At 39.5% G+C, this 20,107-nt stretch overlaps 1 long non-coding RNA gene across 1 annotated transcript in view; it reads right to left on the bottom strand.

Moving 5' to 3' along the window:
* Positions 1-625: 625 nt before the first annotated feature.
* LOC146405630 (uncharacterized) overlaps positions 626-20,107 on the bottom strand; it is a 141,985-nt gene continuing 122,503 nt past the window's right edge. The window contains exons 3-4 of the long non-coding RNA XR_014838255.1: positions 9,332-9,411; positions 626-2,164 (exon numbers count right to left, since the gene is read on the bottom strand). This is a non-coding gene — a long non-coding RNA (uncharacterized LOC146405630). The remainder of the gene's footprint in view (positions 2,165-9,331; positions 9,412-20,107) is intronic.

The following is a 20,107-nucleotide window of genomic DNA, read 5'->3' as shown; positions in this document are numbered from 1 at the left end:
CTGAGGCATGGATGGCCAGGGAAAAAGAAGCTGATGAGGAGAAGAGAAGGTGAACCTAAAGTGCCTTTTGTGGTCATGGAAGCTACATCTAGAGGGGCCCATGGGGGCTTCTGAAGAGCTCATGACTGAGTCCCAAAAGAAAGAGTCAGAAAGAGTCCTGATATGCCTGGCCCAGACAGCAGAAAGCCAGATACTACTTTACCATCCACCAGTCAAGTAAGGGTCATTCCACACCTTCTCTCCATCTTGCTCCTTCCATTATCTATAACTCACGAGGTGAGGTGGTGAGTGGAGGAGGCAGGTGGCTTGGCAATTGGAGACAAGAGAAGAGGAGAAGGCTTTCTTCTGAATGATGACTGAAAGATTGCCTAATATCTTAAACTTTTTGCAAATTTATATTTCTGAAGTGAAACTATATTTTATGACTCAAAATGAATTTTCTGTTAGCTGAGTGTGAGCTGAAGAGGCTACTGGAGTTTTCACAGTGCCATGGGGGTAAATTTTCACCCACTAAATTCTATGTACAAAGACTAGAGGAAACAAAACAAAATCACCTTTAGTCACTGCCCGTATGTGTTTAACATGTTGGTTTAAAAAAATAATAATAAAGCTTCCTCACACTATCTTAAACCAGGGGAATTTATTGGGTTATATAACTGGACCATCAGAGGTGGAGTTGGACTTCGATAATGGTACACTTGACAGTTCAACTCTTCTGTTGGTTTCCATGTGGTCCTAAGATGGTTGTCAAAAGTCTCCAAAGCATATTTCTCTTTCTTGTATAATTGGTGAAAGCATTTCTTTGTCCTGACATAGTCAACAGAAGTCCTGAGCATTGCTTTGGTTCAAACCACCCATAACATTTTCTCTCTGGCCAGAGGGTACATATGGATAGGTATGTTGGTTCCTTAGTTTGGGTCACATGCCAGAGGGTAGGATCATCTTCCCTGGAACCACACAGGCTCTACATGGCAATTATTGCTTTGACCAGGGGGAAATGATAACTGATATCCAGAGATACAATTAAAAATGCCTGCTAAAATCTTTAATCTTCACAGCAACTTTGTGAGTTAGGTAATTTTATTATCCCATTTTTCAGATGAAAAAAATTTCCCAAGGATGAGTAGCTTGTAAGTAATGACTTGACAGTCAAATCCAGGCCATTTTAACTTTGTTTATCTCACAGTCACTCTATTTTACTGTACTGCTATGTAGCTCCAATTAAGCACATGTAAGGTTATCTGGTTTATATCAGGAAAGGATTTTAGCCTTTGTTGTCCATAATATTTCAGGCTGTAAAGGAACCTGGCTGAGAAGCTTAAGAGTTTAGAAATGATAAATAAGTAACTTTCTCTTCTAAGAACAGAAAATCATATCAATCAGAGATAAGAAGAGTTTTAAATTTTTGGAAACTTTAAAAGTGTTTTTTTATTCTTGTTTATGGAATACTCAGAAGAAATATATATACCTTGGGAACAAAGATCCTGTTGATTTTAGATTTATCTAATCATCCCAAATGTCATGAGGAACATTTGTACTTTTTTTTTAAAATTTATTTTGAACTGCATGTGGCAAGGTGTAAAGTTTAGGAAGTCAAAGAAGAGGATCCTAATGGACAAACTGACTTGAGAATTCAAGAGCTGTTAGCACTATGAATGGAAGTTATTACCTGAAAAAATATTGCTGCAGGAGGTTTAGACTGGGACATTAAAACAAATCGTTGTCCTGGGCATGGGAGTTAAATAAGAGGGCATGATAATGAAGTTTCATTGTCTTGAATCTATGGGAAATAGATATTTCAGGGCTTTGAGCACATAAGCATTAATGCTGTAGGTCTGTACCTTGATGAGGCTCCTCTGAGGAAAAGGTAACTGAGCAAATTATGCTTGTGGTACTTTGGCGTATCTTATAACCCACTTCCTATTTTAGAAATGCTTAATATTATTAATTTACCTAAATGCCAGGGGAGACGGATGCTCAGAGATTTTCTAATTGCCCAAAGAGTTATATTCTAAAACTGGAAACCCCAGGTGGTCCCACCTCAATTCTGAGTGGCAGGAAAGGAGTCCCGCTGCTGTTGGCTTCGTTCTCCAGCAGAGCTGCGAAAGACTGAAAGTCTTGGTCACCTCTCTCCAGCCAGCTCTCGCCTGGCTTCTCAGGAATCCTGTCGGACAAGATTCAAATTGAGTGCCTGAACAGGAACAGCAGGGGCTTTCAAAAAACCGGGACAGATTCTTTAATGTTTAACAACCTTCTCCTCACAGCCAAGTTTCTGAATTGACATTGAAGCAAGGGTGGGGGAGCGTATGAAATCAAAAGAATCCCAAGGCTTGTGTTAATCAAATTTCTTTCAACAAATTTGTTAATTGTGTTAATCAACTTTCTTCTTTAAATCCCCCTCCCTGCCCAGTCAAGAAGAAAAGGAAATAAGGGACCCGAGTCTCTTAGTGTTGTAACTTCTAGGTCCACTTTATAAATGTTATTACAAATGCTGTTGTTGTAAATCTGGGAAGGTGATGAAGCAATAGATTTAAAATTCTGTGGAAAATACAGATTTTGTTCTGTCACCTGGGCATGTTGCATATATCTTGAAATGTCAAAGTCTTAGGGGACTCAAAATCTTTAGGGTCTTTAAAACTAATATCCTTTTAGGGACAGAGACATATTCAGTGAAATACATAACACAGAAAATAAAGTTATTTGCCTTGCCACACACCCTGGAGTGTGATAAATTTTGTGGGCTGAAGAATAAGCCAGTCCCCTTGTTTCTCAGAGGATTTAGTTCAGCACCAAAATGCCTTTGGACTTGTAGCACTCGATCTTTTGGCCTTTGGAATGACCATTTGTTTTGCAGAGTATAGGATGTAAACACCTCGGAAATGTTATTAGCACCTTGTAACCATTTCCTATAATTATTTCAATAACTTGGAAAATTCCTGTTTTAAAAGATCCCCTTTCTGGTGAGGGACAATTTATGATGAAATGTGTAACTCAACAGGAAGTCAAGAGAGCAATTGCCAAGAGGAATGAGATAATTTCTCTAAGCTCACACATAAAAGGATTTCTTGGGAACTAAAGTCAGTAGTAAAAGAACACAGGATTAGTCATACTGGATTGGATGCACCAGCCCTGCCATTCTTTCACCCGAGGGGAAATGCCTAGTGTTCTATAGGAAAATAGGCCTCAGGATGTATCTCAGAATATATTCTACCAGTTGTTTCCTTAAAGGGAAAAGATTACTTGAAAACTTTTGGAATGGGAATCTGGTAGTAGAGACAAATGGGAAAAAATATATATATATACTCAGTCATCAAGTTCTCATAATTGGTTAATTTTTTTTTTTTTTTTTTTTTTTTTTGTCTTTTCTAGGGTCACACCCACGGCACATGGAGGTTCCCAGGCTAGGGCTCCAATCAGAGCTATAGCCATGGGCCTACGCCAGAGCCACAGCAATGCAGGATCCGAGCCGCATCTGCGACCTACACCACAGCTCACAGCAACGCCAGATCCTTAACCCCCAGAGCAAGGCCAGGCATTGAACCCGCAACCTCATGGTTCCTAATCGGATTTGTTAACCATTGAGCCATGACGGGAACTCCATAATTGGCTAATTTTTATGTTTTATAGCTATGAATATTAGAGCAAGGAATGACCCAATCCATTGTTTTTAGACATAGAATCTTTTTGCGTTTTTGTCCCATAATATCTCATAATATTTCAATAGGAAATGCCTCTCCATTTTCATCACCTACTATAAACTATCAAAATGTAATGGGGAGTTGCTCTTCAGTGGGCATAAATTTTATCATGCAAGATAATAATAAGTTCCAGAGATCTGCTGTCCAACCTCGTGCCCATAGTTTAGTTACAACACTATATTGGACACTAAACATTCCAGAGGGTGAATCTCATGTTAAACGTGTTTACCACAGTTTAAAAAGAAAAAAAAAAAAGGGAAAGAAAGTGAGAGACATGGGGGTGCCAGGAATAGGGGAAGAAGGGAGGAAGAAAGGAAGGAACAACAACACCACAAATTAATACTCTAGAGAGTGGAGCCCTCACCTCACTTGTTTTTCAAGGCTGTGCTAACCTGGACAGAATTGGTATGGCATTGGGCTAGAGCCATTTTGAATCCATCTTTTCTCTGGTTCAGAGGTTTTGCCATGTCCACTAAGCATGGGAAGGGCCTCACAGAAGCCACCAGTGAGTGGAGAGAATGAGCCCACCCCACCCCCCACCTTTATATGTAATTCAAAATAGTAGTTGAGTTTTCAAAAGGACACTGCTAAAAGTGATGTGGAAATGAGAATAGTTTCCTTCTAGATGTTTTTCAGTTTGCAAAATTCTGGATACATTCATCAAAGAGGAATCTGCCTCTTTTTGATTTTGTTTCCCACTTCCCTGCTCTGTTGAGACCTGTGACTGGTCTGTCTTTTGGGAAAGCCAGCAAGGGCCATACATAGCAGCAGCTTCAACTGCATTTTCCTTTGATCTTCTAAATTCCAAAGCTATTTTTTAAAAATCAGAGCTGATAGATGCTTTGCAAAAATTTCTTTGTCTATTTTCTGTGATTTCTCAGTTTAGTTTCTAAAGCAAACATATTTCTCAACAGCATTTAAGATGTTCTGGTCATTTTGGTTTTATTTTCTACTGTTCAAATTCATGCAAAATTGGGTAGTACAATAAACATTTAATAAAATAGGGGCTCCACCAAAAAGCTTTGCCACAAGTCACTGCCTTCTCAAGGCCATTAAATGAAGAGGATTTTATAAATCTCTCTGGTCTAAGGTGGATCGAACAACAAATTTGGGATTCATTATTATCCAGAAACAGTGATCATCTAGACACTGTTGATTATAGAGTCATTCTCTCTGTCCTATTTTTAAATATCCCTCCATATCAGCTTTCTTCTGCCCAAATGCACTAGGTGAAACTAAGTAAGTCCTCTGCTGCCTGACCTCAGTTCCTTACTGTGATTTTGCCGTGTTAATTTTCACTGCCTGTCAAGTACTCTCACTCTTCAAAATGGCTTGGGATATTAGGAATCTGCCTTTAGTAAGGTCTCCACTTATTTTGATTTATTTAGGTCATTAATCTGTATTTTTTTCCAACACCTAAGATGATGATTTTTAAAAAGAGTTTTGTTTTGTTTTAACCAGGTAAGTTTTTGCATTCTCTACTTCTCTGATTATATCTTTGGAGAGATATTTAAGTGTAAGAAAGAAGTGGTAGACAGAGAAGAAAAGCATGGACTTGGAGAATAGACTTGTGGCTGCCCACAGGAGAGGGAGGGAGTGGGAGGGATCGGGAGCTTGGGGTTATCAGATACAATTTAGAATAGATTTACAAGGAGATCCTGCTGAGTAGCATTGAGAGCTATGTCTAGATACTCATATGCAACAGAACAAAGGGTGGGGAAAAAAATGTATACATGAAAGAGTAACTTGACCCCCATGCTGTACAGCGGGGGGAAAGAATAAAAAATAAAAAATAAATAAAATAAAAAAAAGAAAGAAGTGGTAGAGCAACCAATTGTTACCAAAGACTAGGAATTAAGATTTGAATTCACAGTGCAGAATTTCTGTTTTTGCTTTTTATTGAAGTATAGTAAATTTTTACAATGTTGTGTTTATTTCACATGTATAATACAATGATTTGGTTATATATACATATATGTATAACTTTTTAGATTCTTTCCATTATTAGTTATTATAAGATTTTGAGTATATGTGCTATACACAAGGTCCTCACTGTACAGAGTTTTAAAGGTGACAGAGGTGCTTTGAATACCTAGCTAGAATCCACCAGGGAATGTGTGTACTTTAATAACTCAAGGCCCCAAGGAAAGAGTCTTATGTGTGATGTAAGAGGAAGACAGAAAGGCACTGAAGGCAAAATCTTAAGTTTAAGAATCTTGAAACCAAGAGAAGTTGCCAGAACGTTCCAGAATCCTCTGAGACAGTTTTTCACAGATAAAAGAGACTTCCAAAAACTTCTCATAGAATTTTTTTTCATGATTTGACTTTCTTTCATGAGAATATAATTAATTTTACACCAAGAATAATCTAAAGATTCTTTTGGAACAGCTTGAGAGATTCAGATATCCTGGGGAAATAATTTATAGATTCCACTCCCACGTGTAACCACCATCACCAGTTCCTCCCTGGTGTCCTGGATTAGGACCCATGAAAATCAGGGCTAGTTCTGACCTGGTGTTATAGGAACATGAACACTAAGGGACTAGAAACACAGGAGAAACTTCATGCTCCAGTCTCTGCACTCCCAGCACTAGAGATTCATTTCTCTGAGCCATGAAGCCTTTTCTTTAAATCATAGAATCTTAGAAATGAGAGAAATCTTAGAATGAACCCAATTCTACCATTTTATTGATGAATAAACTGAGGTACCTACCATTCAACATGTCCAAAGTCACAGTTAGTGTGCTAGCTATTTACCTGTGACTAGAAATCAAGTCTTTAAACCCATTCCAATTAGTTATGACTAAAATTAACCTAAAAGAAGTTTTCTGAAAGAATCCTGAGTGTCTTTGCCTGGATCCCTCAAAATCAGGGCCTTGCACAAAGGATTCCTTAGAGTTTATCTGGGAAAATGATGCTAGGGAACAGGGATATGGGGCCTGAGAGAGAGAAATGGGAGTGGAGGGTGAAAAGACAATTCAAGGAAGAGTTATTAAGTTGGCCAACCTACTCACACTAGGGATCTGGGTGACTGGTGCTCAACTTCCCTGAAACCTTCCTGAAATACACGTGGGGACAAAAGGATATAGCCGATATATTGGCTTTGATTGGTCAATGGTGACTCTATGGGCACTAAGTCCCTTGGGCTTCCATATGGTGATTTCAGGAATAGGGAACAGATTCCCACACTGTGGTATCACAGAAGTACCCAAGTACCCAAGTAGGAAACGAGAAGTAGAGTTTTGGCCTTCTGTGTGATGCCTTAAGAATGAAGCTTTAGGAAGATGATGGAATGGCATTGAACCAGTAGCCATAGTGTGGCTGGCAAAATAAATTAAGTCAGGAGAAATCTGAAGGGCAGCACAAGAGATGTTTTCTAGACTCTGCAGAGGAGCTGAAAGTGCAGAAAAACTTGCTTGGTGCACTTTCCTTACCACCCCTCCAAATAAATCTTGTGTAATCAGCATCTCTAATGTTTCCCACACCCTTTTATGTCTCTAGTCTGTGGGTATCAGTGTCATGCTCCTTTCTCCTGATATGCTAGCTCTCTCTGTGTCATGTAAAGTTGGCCACCAAAGCTTCCCAAGTTTAATATCTTAGATTTTTAACCCAGGAGAGAAACTGCTCTTCCTCTCTATCCCAAGTTTGAAAATCTCATGGATGGGATACTGGTCTATCCAGGGACAAATGCCATCTCCTGGATCATAAGGCAGGATCATAGAGGACATGGTGGGTGGAGAAGGGTGAAGTTCGTCGTCATGGGGATAAAGTGTGGTAGGTTGTTGGAGGATGAAACAGCAGGTCCCCACAAAACCAGCCAAAGAAGTTTTACTGCTAGATAGTTTCTATTAAAATGCAACTATACTTGAAGGAATAACACCAAATTAACCTCTTATTGAGCATTCTTCAAGCTTGGATGACCTCTGAGAGTGTAGAAATGGGACAGGGTATAGACCTCTAGTAAGGGGGAGAGAGCATCCCAATGGGAGATAGGGTCATTCTCTTGTTTTGTGGTTAACCCTGGGCTTATCCCTTGATTTAGCCTCCAGCAGACTGTGAAGCTGTAGGTAGTGGAATACAATATTAAGTGTGAATAATTTTTTTTAAAACCCTTGGTAATACTTTTGGAGAAAGAAGAATCACAACAGATTTCTTTCTCTCTTCCAGTGCATTTTAACTTATTGAGGCTATTTTCTTATTAAAGTGGAACTCACTTGGAGATGACAAGAGGGAATTAAATCTTCAAATAGAACAAAAATGTTGGTTGACATTCTCTCATCAGAAAATGAAAAGTCAAATGGAGATTTCACCACTTGATTTATCTGGCATACTTGCTATCTCTATATAATAGCTAATATCCTTTGCATGTTAACCATGTGTCTGGCTGTGTGCCCCATGTTTTGCACGCATTCATCTACCCAATCCTCAGAAGTATCCTGTGACACTTTTCCCCTCCACTTTTTCCCAGTGAAAGAAATTGAAGTACAGAGAAATGATGTGCTCTTGTTTTAACAGCTAGTAAGTGAGATTCAGATCCAGGCTGTGTTGTTCCACAGCCTTTCTCCTTAACCTTTTTGCTATATTGTCTCTCTGATGAATTATGAAATTAACCTTAAAGAGACTGTTCTGAACAACTACAATAGAAAAGTACCAGAGTTCCCATTGTGGATCATTGGGTTATGAAAATGACCAATATCCATGAGGACGCAGATTCGATCCATGGCCTCGCTCAGTGGATTAAGGATCCAGCATTGCCATGAGCTGTGGTATAGGTGGCAGAGGTGGCTCAGATCTGGCACTGCTGTGGCTATGTTGTAGGCCAGCAGCTGCAGCTCTGATTCGACCCCCAGCCTGGGAATTTTCATATGCCACAAGTGCAGCCCTAAAAAGCAAAAAGCAAAAAAAAAAAAAAAAAAAAAAAAAAAAAGAGAGAGGGAGAGAGAAAAGTGCCCTTCAGATAGGTTTTTAATTGTTGACTTACTTTTGTTTTGTCTGACTTAGCTTGACTTCTGCCTCTACAATGATATTTATATAAAACTGACATCTGTTAAAAAGGTCATGTGGGTACATGTCCTTTTTAGACTTTGAGATATATTATGGTAATATCATTCTCTATATTATTTACAGAGATGAATACCATAAATTTTTGATAAAGTAAACAAACCAATAAATGATAGTAAACTTGATAATTGAATCAGCGAGTACCTGGGGAAAGGATCTTTTAAAATATTTTCCACTTGAACATAGGTAGAAATGAAAACTTTACCTAAACTTATACTCTTATAAAATACTCCCCATACCTTATTAGATATTAGGTAACAGTCCTCTGATCTCATGTTCTTGAGATCATTAAATTCAAGTATTGCCTACTAAATGGAAAACTACTATTCGAGAGATGTCTTACGGGGAACAGAATAAGCTTAAACACTGGTCCATCAGAAAAACAAAATGACAACAACAACAAACCCAAAGCTATTGTGGGCCTCCTTAACTTTTAGTAGTCGCCAAATAATTTATATAGGTATGTGTTTGTGTGTGTGTTTAGTGGAGAAAGTTGTCCTCTTTTTTTTCAAGTGTGCCTTCCCAGTCCTGCTTCTAGGAAACACTGGCTCCATGAGAAGAGCATTACTTACAGAGAGCATCACCAGTCCTGGGGCTCCATCAGATGATATCCCATGGTGCCCATCTAACAAGCTAAGTGTAGAGACAGGACCTGCATTCAGAAAGATAAACAATGATGATAATCACATGCTGAGTTCCAAATAAGCAGTGCTAACCATAAACACTATGAAAAGACACTGAAGGATGATTGCTGAACAAGGGGGTGTGGTGGTAGCAGTAGACATGGGAAGGGTGGGATCTATCCCTAATTGTTAGGGTCTTTCTAAAGAATGACTGCTTTCCCCCAGGGGAATATTGCTTTGAATTTTAAATACTCTTTTGAATTCAATGTTCTGGGGAGACTTTAAGGTTGAAACTGTTAAATTATTTGTGCCATATTTGGCATTATCACAGTTGAAATGAAAGTATTTAATTTGAAAAGAATATTTTATTTTTGGTAGTGCAGTGGGAGCAACTTATTACAGGTTGTTCTTTGCCACATAGCACAAGAGGAACAAAGAGAGAAGACTGCAAGTGTCTAGTGATGCAAAAATATCCTTTATTGGTGAATGCTACAAGAGCTAACAGCAGTCCACTTTTCGCAGTCAGGTTGAGAGATTGAGAATTAATGGAAAAATTGGGAAATGTAGCTTCGCTTTAGAAATTGAGTAGTGAACACTGCCCAGTAGTAATCATAATTAGAATGTATTGGATACATCGTTATCATCAATGTGATCGTGTCACTTTGGATATCATTTTTCTTCCAACTTGGGTAGGAGTTGGGAAAGGAAGTAAGAGCAAGGATCTGATTGGCAACCAGCTGTCCAGATGTAATACAGAAATTTGCTCCTTTATAATGTAAAAGATGATATAAAAATAAAATTCTACAGTGCCTGGTTAAAGCTACAATCATTTCAACTCAGAAACCGAGTTGCTCAGTAAACTGTGCATATTAAGTAGGGTAAATGCTATATTCCTATAAAAAGGAGATCCAGCAGTCTTAAATAGAAGTTTATTTATCTGTAATGTAATGTATCAGATTAGAGTGGTGAGTAGTTGTGAAACCCAAACTTTTTGGAACCTGAATTCCTTTCATCTTGTAACTCAACCATTGATTATAAAGTTGAAGTCTGGCTTGCTGGCTTATAACAGTCCTACTCATGGAAATAAGAGTGAAAGTCCAGGAAAAGCAACTTGGTCTCAAGTTGGAGGCAATTCAGAATTTACATGTATATGTATAATTTTCATTCGCATTCCATTGGCTCCAACCTAATAATAGTCATACCCATAACCAAAAAAAAAAAAAAGAAAAAAAGTATTTTCTAGCTAGGAACTTGCATAAGTGACTAGAACAATATCTGGGACATAATCAATAATCTCTTGGCTGTTATGATCATTACCAGTATTATATCAATTCTAATTTGCTGGAGGCTTATTGAAAATATATCTGGGCTGTTGAATCAAAGTAAAAATTTTGTCCTGATTTTGTAAGGTCCAAAGTATTATCTAAGAGATGGGGACGACTGTGGCAGGATCAGGAGTGAAGGGGAAGTTCAGGTGTTCAGTCTTAGACTGTCCTGTGGAGAGGTCAGTAGTTGACTGGGCATGCAGTCTGGAGTTCAAGGAAGAGATCTAGGCTGGATAACAATTTGTGTATTATTGGTGTGTCAAGCGTATGAAATTCATGGGCTTTAGATGATCCAGTACATACAGAGAAATAAAAAATATATTTTGAAATACTAGAGAAATAATAATTATCTAAAATAGATTATCAGGAGTTCCTGTCGTGGCACAGTGGTTAATGAATCCGACTAGGAACCATGAGGTTGCAGGTTCGATCCCTGGCCTTGCTCAGTGGGTTAAGGATCCGGCGTTGCTGTGACCTGTGGTGTAGGTTACAGTTGCGGCTTGGATCCTGCATTGCTGTGGCTCTGGTGTAGGCCGGCGGCTACAGCTCTGATTAGACCCCTAGCCTGGGAACCTCCATATGCCCTGGGAACAGCCCTAGAAATGGCAAAAAGACAAGAGAAAAAAAATAATAAATAAAATAGATTATCAGACTAAGGAGAACATTCCCTTCAATTTTCAGAAATACTTAATAAAGCTGGATTAATTTCAACCAATGGCTGATGTTTATGTTATGTTTTTGAGGGTTCAGACATGAACAAGATATTCCCAGTGTTTTGAGACACTAATAATCTACTGACAAGACAAGGGCATCAAGTTCTCAGACTCACTAACGATCATCTAAAACTTGGGTTGGGAACTGTGGCTGAGAGAGGTTTTGGGGAAAATTCTCATTTATCATAACAGTTTCTGAGGAAATCCCTTCTGAAAGCCACCTAAGAAGATGGCAGAGAAAGCATTAGTTAGACATGATAACTGTACGCAGCAGAAATGATATTGTTTTAAAATATCACTGTGTTTTTCCTCTTGTGTGTTTTTATATACAGGACTTCCCTTCTAGTCATCCAGAAACATTCATTTTTATCTGGAAACCTTAGGCATGAAGTAGGCAGAATGTGAAGAGAAATAAAAAGCCAATAATCAGCTTTTCTCTACCAAATTTAGAACTTTGGAGCACCTAGTTTGAAAACAATCTTAAAAGCCAGAGAAGTGTTGAAAGAAAATGATTTCCTATGTTCACTGAACTCCCAGTTTTATCATGTGCCATGAATGCAATGGAAAGGAATATTCCATTAAGTGGTGAAAATTGAGCCCTTCTAACTCAAGGGGAATTGGAAAGACAATAAGAGAGAGAAGTTCCAGCCAGCAGCAGGACACACACATCTGGAGTTCCCATTCTGGGTCAGAATTGAGGAGTAGCTTTGAATGAAGATGGGGAGGTAGAAACAGCCAGAAAAAACTGAAGGAATCTTAGTTATTATATCTGTGCTAGTGGCCTGTCTTAGAACTGCCCAAGGGGAGGATACAAGCCTTTAGGTGAACTCAGGTATTTATTCCAGATCCTTTTTTCCCCCTCACTTTTGAAAGTTGTATTGACATATAGTTGATTTACAATGTTGTGATAATTTCTGCTACACAACAAAGTGATTCAGTTATACATGTACACACATCCATTCTCTTTCAGATTTAACCACATAGATTATTACAGAAAATTGAGTATAGTTCTCTGTGCTGTACGGCAGACGCCTGCTGGCCAGTCATTCCATATTCCTCAGTGTGCATACCATAAACAGAGTAGAAGACATATTTGTTGGTTTGTTAGTTTATTGCTGCCAATGTATTTATTTGAACAAAGAATTTGGAAGGTAACTAATGAACATGTAGTACAAAGAAGTGAAGGATGCATCATAGCTACTGAAAACTACACTCAAGACTGTTCGTTAACGTAGCAGTAGGAACTCTCCAGTGGCATCATTTAAGTCTGTGTCTGTCTTTGATTCTTTTTTGCTTAAGTAATTCTTTGATCTGCTGGTCAAAAATTTAAATGACTTACCCAGTAGGGAAACCTTATGTGATGAGTAACAAAGCACAGATTCTGAACAATTTCAAATGAAGCAGAGACTAGTGGTAAGGTGTTAGTTTATCCCTTAAATAGGGACCCGGATGGCCTGGTTTCCTAGAGGATGGTGAGGCTTGAACAGTCCTGAATTGCATTCCTGGGCATGGACCTGCTGATAAAAAGTGATCACCTCGCTGGGCTTGTGCCAGTCTGACCACATCAGATGCCCTGTGAGGTGCTGCCACACGAGTACCCAGACCCTCACATTGCCAAGGTTAACTGAGAGGGCTGGCTCGATACCAAGAACATGTTTATTTAAATAAACATGAGATGATACTCCAGGTTTCTCATGGCTGCACATAGCAGACAAATGATCCAGAAGTATCCATAAGCCTTATTGAGGAGAGAGAGGGGCTGAGATAATCACGGAAGCATGAGGTGCGGGACATGAAGGAAGGGGTTACAAAGTATAGGTATTTGGGACTAGAAGAAGAGTACAACACAAGGAGCTGTGGCTGCAAATTCACTACTTTCTCCCCCTTCCCCACCTCTAACAAAGGAACATAACCCATCTTCCATATATTCTAGGGCTATCCTAGGGTGATTCAGGGACAAAGGAAGAACTGTGAAAGACTAAACAAGTGCCCCCAAAAGGACCACCTTGAAATGAAAGGTATTATTAAACTGGAAGATAGTAAGAGATACTATTTTTCACACATATAACTCATAGTTGGATGTTCAATAAGTAAGATTAACTCAATAATAGAAAACGACAACACATTTTAAAAAATACAATATTCATTTGGGTTAATGAGCATCTTTTAAATATATAAAAGGAAAGCTTAATTTTCTTTGCATATTTTACTAATGTAGTGATCTAGCTACTAAGAACACAAAGAAGGACCACCTATGGCCAGCTGAGGAGAAAAAGACTCCTCCCCCCTAGAAAGAGAGGTGATCACCCAGACTTAGGGTGTGGCTAATACTACTTCCCTAGTCAAAACTATACCATTGAGTTAAAAAAAGAAAGCAAAAACTTCAAAACTTCAACATAAGCAATTCACATACTTCTCTCCACTTGCAGATAACATGAGGAGCCCCTCTACTGCCCAGAGTGACTACTTGTCAGGCTAGTTCCTGTCCTTTCAGGACCTCCCTTCCTAGCTCCCTACTGTTCTGATAAAAATAGGAAGAGAAAGAGAGAACCAATCAATGCAACTTAGAAAAGTTATAGGCCTCTGTCATTGTTCTAATTGTTTTTAACTCACTTTAGAGTAAAACAAAAAAGGTTAAGATGCTTGAATGTGAACTTTGAAATTCAAATCCAAGTCAGGGAGCTTTTCAGGAATAGAGTACCAAGGTGCTATTTTTAGCATGCCACCACAGACTCAGGGGAGCCTTGTAGACAAATCTTCCCTGAACAAAATGTGTTCATCTCTCCATTTAAAAAATAAAATACTGAGTTGGGTTAATAAACTCCTTTTAAAAATTGAAAATATTTATTAGGAGAATTACAGCTTTTCACAGCCCAGTGAAAAAGAGCCTTCTGGTAATAAGTTTTCTGGTAATATCAACCTTGCCACACCATTGCAATGGAGACATTTGGATTGAGTTGAGAAAAAAGGGAGAAATTCTGCTTGTCAAGGGGAATAGGAAGGAGTAGAGGATACTGTGGGGCTTTGAGCCCTTCTAAGGGGCCACTGACCAAATGAAGCCACAGTCAATAGGGCAGCAAGAAGATAGACTTTTTAGGAAGGTGGAAATGGTCCAAAGGCAAATGTAGTCTATCCTGTGGCTGCTCTAGGTCATCCTAGGGAGATTACTCTTTTTGCCACAGGAGACTCCTGGAAACTTATTCTTAAAATGCAAGAGACTGGATTTCTCATTGTGGCTTAGGGGGTTAAGAACCTGACATTGTCTTTGTGAGGATGCAAGTTTGATCCCCGGCCTTGCTTAAGGGATCTGGCATTGCTGCAAGCTGTGGCTCGGATCCCGTATTGCTATGACTGTCACGTAGGCCTCAGCTGCAACTCTCATTCGACCCCTTAGCCTGGGAACTTCCATATGCCACAGGTGTGGCTGTAATAAGGAAAAAAAAAATGCAAGAAACTGGCCAAGCAAAGTTCTTTCTCAATTTCCCTATCATTTGTAAATCATAGGGATAGTTGAATAATTTCTATTATTATGTTTGTAATGAAAATGTCATGATCTTTCTTAATATAGCAAGAATGATGTGAGGCTGCTGGTTTTTCTCCCTAAAGGAGTTTTCATTAAGTAGAAGAGCAGAACTGGAGAGAAGTTTGTTTCTGGAACATGAGGAAGAATTGAGAGAAGACTTTGGGGGCAGGTTTCAAAATCCTGTGTGAGTAATTTTAACTGGCTCTGGATGACAGTGACTGAACCAGCAAGGTTTCTTTAGATTACATAAATCTATATAGAGCTAATTTCAAGGTCCCTGCTTTCTGTGCTGGGTTGTTTTATTTTAGGGCAATGTGCCCGGTTTGAGAAAAGAGAGCCTAATAAAAAAATAGGCATTCTGTGATTAAAATAGGTTTCTTAGAAATAGGAGCAGATAGATTTCATTCATTTATTCACCCATTCATTCATTTATTGAGAAAACCATCTTGAAATGATCTTGATTTCTCAACCACATCAGGTGAAAATTGTCACAACTAATTTAGCTGGAATTGCATCCTGAGCACAATATTAAAATGCACAGTTATAGTCAGAGAATTGATATGTGTTTGGGCATTGTCGCCTCTTCACTGTTTTGTTATGTCCTCATTTCAGGCCAGTTCTGGAGAAGGTCAGAAGAGATGAGATAATTCTGGGATGGTAGAGATGGTTGAATTGTGTGTGTGGGGTTGTGTGTGTATGTGTATTTTGTGTGTGCCCTTTTAATGAGAAATAGAATTAGAAGATCTCCATGCTCAGGTGGAGTCTCATGACTCATCACTGTGTATCAACATCAGCCCCCAGAGACACGAGGGCTCCTGCAAATTCTGGAAATCTCCTTTTAATACTTACCCCTGACCTCCTATTTAGGTTCCTGTGTGCAGCACTCTTCTGTTTCAGAAACAAATCATTTTCTCTTATAACTCTGAAATACGCAGGTCCCCAAACGAACCTGAGATTTCAGCTATTCAGCAAAATTTTTATTTGCAAAGCACATGCCTGCTAGCCTGCACGACTGCAGTTCTATTCATATGAATGTTGGCAACATTTCATTGTGGGGGTCAATTATGGTCATTTACCATGATGACATAATAACAACTGCAAAAATGTGAAAGCTAAAGTAGGGTTATTATTACTGTTTGTAAAGTCTGTGTCCCAGATGTTCCTGCCAGGAGAGAGAAAAGCTGGAGTGCAGAGATAGCTGACAATCGTGCTAACCATTCAAATCGCCAGCGGAATGAACAATTTGCAAGACAGGATGCGACAAGAGGCTAAAGCTGGCATTCGGGTTGCACTTCCCCCCTCACCTTGAACTACGGAGATTTTTCCCTCCTGCATGTCATACAGAAACACTCCCATCTCCACACCCCTGCACCCTACCTCCAGGCTGAAAGAAAAGAAGAAATACAGGCAGAGCGTTTGCCCAGAGAGATGGGCCAACAGTCAGTGTCATCCTCTGATATATGGCTGAGGAGGAATTTATTTCCAACTAGTAGAGGGTTGGGGGACCCATAAAACTGTATAGCTTCAACCCAATGAAATAAGGTTAGTAAAATACATAAACTCTGATACAGCACCGTGAAGTATGCCTCCAGTCACCTACAATTCACCAATGGCTCCGTGATAGATATTGCCAGCACCTGGCTATTCCTTGTCAGCTGTGACCAGTGTGTGCCTGTCAGCAACGCTTGCCCTCCTTCCCTTTCCCACCCTCCTCCTTTTTCACCCTGGGTAGAGGTCTCTGGCTAGGGTAGCAGCCGACTTGCTGATTGCTGAGATGCTTGGCAGGTCCTAGGGCAGATCTCTTGAGTGATAACCCTCTGATAGCAAGTACCAGCGTGAGACAAAAGCAGAATACTTGTTGAATGAAAAAAATACAACAGCAGTTGAATAGATGAAAAGGTAATAATAAAAAAAATCCAGCTCGAAAAAAATTCAGCTCTGATGCCTATTTTTTTTTTATAGCGAAAAAAATCACAGTAGGCAGAAACTCCGTTTTTTGTTTTTTTTTTTTTAACACTTCATACTTCTGTCAGTGTGATGTTGAACAAGTGCCATTAATCAAGAGTGCTGTTATTCATTAGGCACAGTGATGTACTTGAATTGTTACTGTAGTATCATTGTTCAAATCCTCTGGAACAGCTTTAAAGAAGAAGGAAAGAATTTACAGCTATAGTTTACAGCTGGGACTGTAAAAAAAAATTTCCCACTATTAACCACATGTTAAACATAGTAATAATAGTAATAATACCTTGTATTTATACAGTGACTATCTCCTGAGAAACTCAAAGTACTCAATAAACAGTAGTGAATTCACTGTCAACAACATCCTTTTGAAGAAAGCTAGAGGGAGGTATTATTACCTTCTTTGCTATCAGGCCAATGATAACTTCTTTGTGTTTACAGTTATCTCAGATGTAGTCTGTCGGGAGGTGACAGACAGGGGAGGGAGGATGTGGAGACGGTGGATGTGTGGTAGTGGTGGGAGTGGATTGAAGAATTCTGTGTATCTTTTGAAGAACTATGCCAAACTGAATCCTTTCACTGTTTAGTGGTTACTGCTGACATGAAAGGAAAACTAGTCTCTCTGACCATTGGGAATTAATTATAGCATATTATAAACAAATATATAGATAATAAACAAATTCCTAAGGTAATTAACTTAGCCCTCAAGCTCTCTGGGCAAGTGTTCTGATGCCCCAAAGGGATGAGAGAGTCAGGCTGCTTCCAGAGTGGCTAGTTCCTGCCCCATCCACCTACTGCAGATGATTGGACAGAGGCTGGGTATTGCTTCTTTCTGGCATTTGAAAATGCATTTGGGGAAATCTAGTGAGTCTAAGGGATTTCTGAACTTAAGTCAGGCCTGTGATGACTCTATTTTGCCCATGTGAAAAAGAAACAGAGAAAGGGGAGAGGGAGAGGAGCAGGGAGAGAGAGCATTTGGGGTCTTGATGGGTGTCTGTTTCTTCCCTAGTCAGAGCTATATCCGTCTCTATGGTCTCTCCCTGATTCTTTCCAATAAGTTATCCATCCAGCTTGTCTCCCCCCGCCTTTGAACATACACAGATTCTCTAAGATAGGATTGTCCCAAGATAATTGCATTCAGAAGACTGTTATGAGGGTAAAGTGAAACCTTGGGTAATCATCAGTCAGATCTATTTCATCTGTCTTTACTAATCAAGGTCGTTTTAATTGTTGTTAGGACTTGCACATCCTCCAAACTGCATGCACTGTAGCCCCAGCTGTTTCCCAGAAATGGGAGTCAGCTCTGTCTAGTTCGAGTGAGGCTGGTTAAGACTGGATAAGAACACTGATCCTCCAACTAAGCATGCGCCAGTGTCTGCTCAGGGAGCTTTTGATGTCAGAGGGCTGAAAACGCCACTCTCAGATTGTGCTAAGTGCCTCCGTGTTTGAACCTGCAGAAGCCGGTAGCTTAGTTACACCTGCACAGGGCAATGATTACCAATTATAGCACCTTTTTCCAATCACATTTCTCCGCGTTTCCCCATGCCTTCCATGATCCCCACCCCTCAGACTGCCCCTCACTTTATTTTTTATCCTATAAATACCCCTACCCCTTGCCTTTGGGGAGGCAGATCTAAGATCCTTACTTTGCTGCTTTGGGAAAAATTCCTTTCTTTCTCCTCTCCACTGCAAACCTTGGCGTCTCTGCGTTTTGGCTTGTTGCATGTAGGGTGCAACAAACCTGATTCAGTCACCAAAGGACCCTTGGTGTATTTTATTTAGTATGACTTTGGCCTCAACATATTTAAAGATTTTGTAGAGAGAACATTTAGTTAAGCTTATAACTCAACTCTGAAAGGGGTGACTATTTTCTGTTTATTAGCCAGTTTTTCTCTCTCTAAATCTTAATCCTATTTTATTTTTATCCTCTGCAAGTCAGTGCTTTTTTAAAAAAACAACTTGAAAGAGTTTGTAGAAGATTGACCTGTATTTGTGAATCACTTTGATCTAAGACAGGAAAAACAAAAACCTCGACATTTGATACTTGATACCAGACTTCCAGTTTTGAGAAGAGAATACCAGAAGTCTGCTGATCATTAAAAAAGTACTCTGATGCAATATTGTACCTCAAATTCTTGCTCTCTTGCCACAAGAAAAAGAAACTACATTCCAATTTTATGTCTCTGTGCATCTCCTCTTATTTCTGAAGCACTTCTATCTTCACGTCTGTGTAAGAGAATAGAACAGTGGGTATAGGTGCTCAGAGAAGGAAAACAGTAATCATAACAATAAGTATGAAAGGGCCATTTGAAGACTTCTCCAAAAATGTGACCTTGGGGTTTTTCTTCAAGGATGCTACCAGTGGGCCAAGGACTTTGGAATGAGATAGGCCTTCTCAAATTTTTAAAAGAATGATTTTGGATAGGTTATTTAAGCTTTCTGAGGCTGTTTCCTTTCTTGAAATATGGAGTTAAAGATAGCTAATACCTATAACATAGGCTGTCAGGTCAATGAAATGAAATGATATGTATAAAATATCAGGTACCTGGTTGCAGAAAGAAAGAGTTCTGGAGTTCCCGTCGTGGCACAGTGGAAACAAATGAGGTTATGGGTTTGATCCCTGGCCTTGCTCAGTGGGTTAATGATCCACTGTTGCCATAAGCTGTGGTGTAGGTCACAGACACAGCTCAGATCCTGCGTTGCTGTGGCTCTGGCATAGGCTGGCAGCTACAACTCCGATTAGACCCCTAGCCTGGGAACCTCCATATGCCACCGGTGTGGCCCTAAAAATACAAAATAAATAAATGTTTCCTAAGATTGTTTCAACCTGGACTCCCTGGGTATAGAAATGGATGAGGCTGAGGGGAACATGACTTAATGGGCGGCAGAGGGACTTGGAATGCTCTTGTGCCGCTGCTGGCTTCCATGAGCAAGGCAGCTCTATGCTGAACTGGCTTCAACTGGTTACATGTTATATGTGCCAACTGATAGCAAATAAATTGAAGAGTCTCCCAATAGACTTAAACTACAAGCAGTATAAAGCCTCCTGTCCTCAGAGCCGCAACCATTCTGGTCCTTATTCAAAGGCCCTGAAGAATTACAAGATGTGACTTTTTTACATAGAAATCACATAAGTTTTTAACAGGAGTCTGAGTGTACTCACATTCCCCCCCAAATCCATTATTTCTCTGAATCTAGAGCC

This window comes from Sus scrofa, chromosome 2, assembly GCF_054392235.1.
Source record: "Sus scrofa isolate SSC_HxYL_T2T_F1_AM1 chromosome 2, Sscrofa_HxYL_maternal_Yorkshire_Landrace_v2.0, whole genome shotgun sequence".
NCBI lineage: Eukaryota > Metazoa > Chordata > Mammalia > Artiodactyla > Suidae > Sus > Sus scrofa.
Note: the sequence above shows the minus strand (reverse complement) of the source record. Positions and strands in the feature narration are given on the sequence as shown.